The following is a 6,000-nucleotide window of genomic DNA, read 5'->3' as shown; positions in this document are numbered from 1 at the left end:
TCCCTCACTGAGGATCTCTCAGAAAACCAGCCTGTCTACATTTTCACCCCTCAGTCCAGTCTTGGTGATCAGTCACGACTGTTTCCCCCCCCCTCCCCTCCATAGCCTCTATTCCTGTCCGCAGCACAGCTGTGCCTGAGGGGGCCCAGTGCTATGGATCTGTGTGCCTGGAGATTCCTTGCGTCGTTCACCTGACCCGAGTTCCCCAGCTGGGTCAAAGAACGTGTGTCACGACAGGTTTTGTTCTACTCAAGTATTCGCTCGAGGGTACAGTGGTGTCTGTGTGTGTGTGTGTGTGTGTGTGTGTGTGTGTCTGTGTGTATGTGTGGGTGAGGATGCCTCAACACTAATCCTGGGTAGCAATTACCCTTTAGCACTCGCTCTCCCCTCCCTCATTTTCTGCATAAAAGCACCTCAAGTATTTTCCCCAGGTTTCACTCAGCACATAATCCCAGACCAGCAGGATAACACCATCAGCCTAGAGAGGCACCACAACAATGGCCAGTTCCTTTTCCAGTCGCAGCTTCCTCGTCTCCTCAGGCGGATCCGTGAGGAGCAGACGCACCTCGGGCATCAGGGCCGGTAGTGTGTACGGGGGTGCCGGGGGGACCGGGGTACGCATCTCCACTGCCCCCATGGGGCTTTCGGCCGGCCGCGGCTTCAGCCTGTCGGACGCCTGTGACGTGACGGCCGACGAGAAGGGCACCATGCAGAACCTTAACGACCGTCTGGCCACCTACCTGGACAAGGTGCGCTCCTTGGAGAAGGCCAACAACAAGCTGGAGCTGAAGATCAAGCATTTTCTGGACAACAAGGCCTTGCCCACCGAGCGTGAATACGACGCTCAATTTGCCAAAATCAGTGACCTGAAGGCCCAGGTGAGCCCAAGAGCACACGCACACACACACACACACACACACACACACACACCTGCTTTATTCAAAGACATGTATAAACAAGATATGAATGAAAATACGAGACTATCAAAGACCAAAGGCTGAAACACTGCCATAGTCATACCAGAAAGTACAGCCTACCATAAATTACAGGCACAGGGTACAGTCTGGGGAGGTTTTTTGCAGTATAAATTATTAGCTTTCTGCAAGGGTTGCTCTTAGCTTGGTTAAACACACTGAAGTTAAGCAAGTAAAGACTTGACAAAGTCTAAATGGAAAGAATCAGAACTTACTGTATACACAATAACATGAAAGAATGAATGAATGAACTTTCATGACATAGTCCTCTGTCCCTACCAACCCTATTGAATGGCTATATTATACAAATAGTTCCTCCATTGTGCTTATACCCACATTGTACTATATTTTCCCTTTTCTAATATCCATCTTGGTTATTCAATTGCTCAACCACAGATTCATTCAGGTCAGGCGTTATGTTTTGTTTAAAGTTCACTTCTTTTGTACCTCCCTCTAGAGAAAGCACTTCTTTATTTCCCAGCTTCTCCTATGAGATTCGCCTCATCAATAGGTGTTGTTCTGCCATGCTTTTTAACCTGGCCCTTGAAATCGTACCCAACTAATCCCAATTGTGCTTTTATTATTGAGTATAATGTGAGAGGTGGCATCCGACTACATCCACACACTCTCCCCTAAGGATGACGTAATGTACAGGACATTGTCAGGAGAGTAGGCCAACAAGAACAGAAGAACCTCATAAAAATGTGAAATAATAGATGAATGGGATCTGATTGAGACTACAATGTAAGAGCTCTCCGTCTCTGGTTACAGATTCGTGAAGCTTCTCATGTAAATGGAGCCATCTTCCTCAGCCTTGACAACGCCAAGCTTGCCCAGGATGACTTCAAAATCAAGTAAGGATAAATGAAGTTGAATAAAGCACTGTATATTGATGAATGTACTGTAGTTCATTTGAATTGTAGACTGTTTTACTCAATATGACTCAAATTAATTGTTCATTGAACCACTCATAAATGGTTGGATAAGGTAAACAGGTGAATGGAATTCAAGGCGTGACGAAGAATAAAATGAGCAACTTCGTGAGAATGTCATAACTCTTTAAGTGACGCATGTAATTAGCTTTGCAAAAATGTGCGCCCATTCCCTCAGTCAGATTCCCTTGTGATTTTACAGGTATGAGAACGAATTGCTCCTGAGGCAAACTGTGGAAGCCGACATCGCTGGGCTGAGGCAGCTGATGGACAGTCTGACGCTGACCCGAGCTGACATGGAGATGGAGATCGAGGCGCTACAGAACGAGCTGATCACAGTCAGGAGGAATCACAAGGAGGTATAAGGTCCAAAATGGCTGCCTGGGGGTAGAGCTGAGTTGAGCTTGAGCAGCTATAAACCATTCAAAGTTACAGCTCTCCCAGTACTGTATGGCAGTACCTGGCCTCTCATCTGAATTAGACCTCTCACATTCACACCATGTGATATGATATATGATATAAAACAGTTTTGGGTCCTCTCAAACTCCACCATACAGCTCATTTAATTTGAACCATCTGTGGTCTCTGAACTAACATGCAATCACTTTTTAGAGTGCATGTGATGTGAACATCTGGTCCATGATCAATATAATATGATGTGAATCCACCCTTATCAATAGCATGTTTCTGTATCTTCTATCTTTTGTCAGTTGGTTCCTCTATACATTTCTTACAGGATAATTTGTTGTTAAGTCAGTACGAGCAAATTGACTCCGACTATTAGCCGCGGCTTATACATTGATTTTGCTAAATTTCTTCAGCTATGAGGTTAAAACAGGGGCGCAGTTAATATGTTGTTGATATAGTTTTGTTTATTTTAACATGCATACCTGTAAAACACTGTCCTGCGGCTTATACACAATGCGGCTTATATGCTGGAAATTACTGTATGTTAATCTGAATGATGTTGAGGTTGTACGTTTTCTCCTCCCAGGACGTGATAGACATTCGCGCCCAGATGAGCGGGCAGGTCCATGTGGAGGTGGACGCCGCCCCTCAGGAGGACCTGTCCAAAACCATGGCTGAGATCCGTAAACACTACGAGACCGTCGCCGCCAAGAACAAAAAAGAGCTCGAGACCTGGTACCAGAACAAGGTAAAATGTTGGCAAGGGAAACCTCTTACTGTAAAGGTTACAGTACAGCATGATGGGATGTGTGTTTGCAGGTGGTTGATTTGAGTGTAGATCTCAATTCCTGAGGCACTCTTGTTGTCTATATGTACAGTAGGTTCTCCATAGTGTGTAATATTTTGAACCCATATCTATGTCCAGATAGGGACAACACAGTTTGTGTTGTTTCTAACACATTTGTTTTAAAAGTGTAGGAGACACATAGACTATATGTCTGTAGGTTCTCCATAGTATGTTCATGCTAACAATAAAGAAGTTCTGAGAATAACTTGTTATACTCACACTTTAAATTCTTGATCATCTTTCTGCTTCCAGACTGAATCACTTAACAAGGAAGTTGCTGTCAAAACAGAAACCCTCCAGACAACGAAGTCGGAGATTACAGAGGTTCGGCGTACAGTTCAGGGCCTTGAGATTGAGCTTCAGGCACAGATGAACATGGTAAATCCACAGGCTCATCACACACAACACTTACAGGCTTGTCTCATACATCACACATCAGACATGAAAGTGTTATCTAAGCCTTAATCAGCCACCAGTACCTCATTCTATCTATCTATCTATCTACCTCTCTGTTTATGTAGGCTATCTATTTATACAGTATATCTATTTATGTATCTATCTATCTATCTATCTATCTACCTCTCTGTTTATGTAGGCTATCTATTTATATATCTATTTATGTATCTATCTATCTATCTATCTATCTACCTCTCTGTTTATGTAGGATATCTATTTATATATCTATTTATGTATCTATCTATCTATTTATGTACTGTATCTATCTATTTTTCTATCTATCCATCTATCTATCCATCCATCCATTCATCCGTCTCTTATCTTTTCTTGCCCTCAGAAATTCAGTGTTGAGGGTACACTACAGGATGTGCAGTCCCGCTACACCTCCATGCTGGGCGGCTTCCAGGAGAAGGTGCTGGTGATGGAGGACCAGCTGTCCCATCTCAGGGCGGACCTGGAGCGGCAGAGGAGCGACTACCAGCGGCTGCTGGACACCAAGACCAGGCTAGAGATGGAGATCGCCGAGTACAGGAGGCTTCTGAATGACGATTTCCTGTAAGAGTGATGCACCATGATCACCACCACTATACAGTATACACCAGGCAGTGAAAATACCACCAACATGCACCAACAAAGAATTTTATTTATTTATCTTTCTATCTAGCTATATATCCATCCAACTCTCGCTCTACCTATCTATATACAGTATCGTCCATCTACAGTATCTCTCTATCTATCTATCTATCGATCTATGTATTAATTTATTCATTTACATGCTTATTTATTTATTCATGATTCATGATGAATATTGTATTTTGTATGCTGAAAGACATACAGTACAGTAAAACAGATCCAATAAAAGGCACTGTCTGTGGACTGGGCTCAGTGCATTTTCTCCCCTCGAGTGGTGGAGTGGAGATTGGGGGGAGCGGGAGGAATCCCAGTGGTCACGATTAGAGGCCAGGCTGATTTTTGTGATCTTACAGTGAAAGGGCATGATGTTGCTGATTATATGAGTCCTTTGCTGTGCCCTCCAACAGTCTAGACTGTACAATTCACAGCCACTCACTGCCTGGGTACAGTTTGATAATATGCAGTGTGAGTGCAGGACGAGAATGGGACAGAACCAACCATACTCCGGCACGGTACAAGTGAACCGTGCCCAGTGCGAGTACAGTACGTCCTTAAGTGTCCCACTAGGCCCCAGCACCCTGCAGTACACATCAGATTGCGACATTCCATCATGACAAACCAAACTGACATCACATCACAAATGGGGTGCTGCAGCCATCTTCTAATCCATTACGTCCTTTGAAACGTTTTCTTTTTTGTTCTTTTCACAGATCTCCGTCTGCCTCTTCCTCTTCAAGCGCTGCACGTAAGGTTGTCATTCTTACAGAAGAGATAGTTGATGGAAGGGTGGTCAGTTCGTCCTCCTCAACAACGCATGACGAGAAGTGAGGCCTGCTCAACAAACCTGAACTGGATGAAGAGTGTAATGAGTGGAGGCAAACAATAGTGCCCCCTAGTGGGGCATTTATGAAATGTCACTTGCTTAACTTCAGACGTTGCAAACTGATTGGAACTGTAGCTGTATTTCTAAGATTCTGTTCATTATTTGTACCTAATAAATTGTGACCTGTGTATATATACATTTGCCAACACAACCAAATTGTCAGAAGAATTGACTCTCGGGCCAGTGACTACGGATCCCAAAAGTCCTATATTAGGGAACAGAGAGACTTTAGAACACTGAGACTTCTGAAAAGCAACCATATTTCTTCTCTGTTACAACCAGTACCAAATAATAATAATAAAATGAAAACATTTAACTTACTTGATATGTTCTACTGTGCTCATTATACAACACCAATAGCCTAGAAATCTAGACGCCCCTAGCAGCAGCAAATTTAATTTGCTGCCCGGGTCAGTCTAGCAACTCTCCCTAGAGCTTGGGAGCTGGGCTTTGGCAGAATCACCGGACCAATCATATTGTGGATAGAGTCGGTGGGCGGGCTTTACATGATGGTGACTGACATGCGACCAGAAGTTGCGACGGTCACACATCCTGAAAACAAGAAGATTAGTTTAGTGTGTGTGGAGAGGAAATTTGAAAGACAACTGTTTGTCCCACCCCTCCGATTGAGCCCTGCCTATGGTGAGTTCCCAGACCCTACATCTTGATGTGGGTCTGGCTGGTCAGGCTACAGCACTAATGTACTGACACAGAAAACAGTGACACTGCTGACTCACACTTTAGAGACGGAGTGACATAGCCACCCAGTGGTAATCAACAGTAACTGCACCTAACACCTTAGCATCATCATCATCAACATGTATTGCCAGGCTCAAGTTCCACTCAGAAGACACAGGCATAGCATAC

General features: G+C 44.0%; 1 pseudogene; it reads left to right on the top strand.

Moving 5' to 3' along the window:
* Positions 1-497: 497 nt before the first annotated feature.
* LOC134077070 (keratin, type I cytoskeletal 13-like) lies at positions 498-5,394 on the top strand (annotated as a pseudogene).
* The last annotated feature ends 606 nt before the right edge of the window (positions 5,395-6,000 follow it).

This window comes from Sardina pilchardus, chromosome 3 (assembly GCF_963854185.1).
Source record: "Sardina pilchardus chromosome 3, fSarPil1.1, whole genome shotgun sequence".
In the NCBI taxonomy this organism is placed as follows: Eukaryota; Metazoa; Chordata; class Actinopteri; order Clupeiformes; family Clupeidae; genus Sardina; species Sardina pilchardus.
This window is presented reverse-complemented; position numbering and strand designations above follow the sequence as displayed.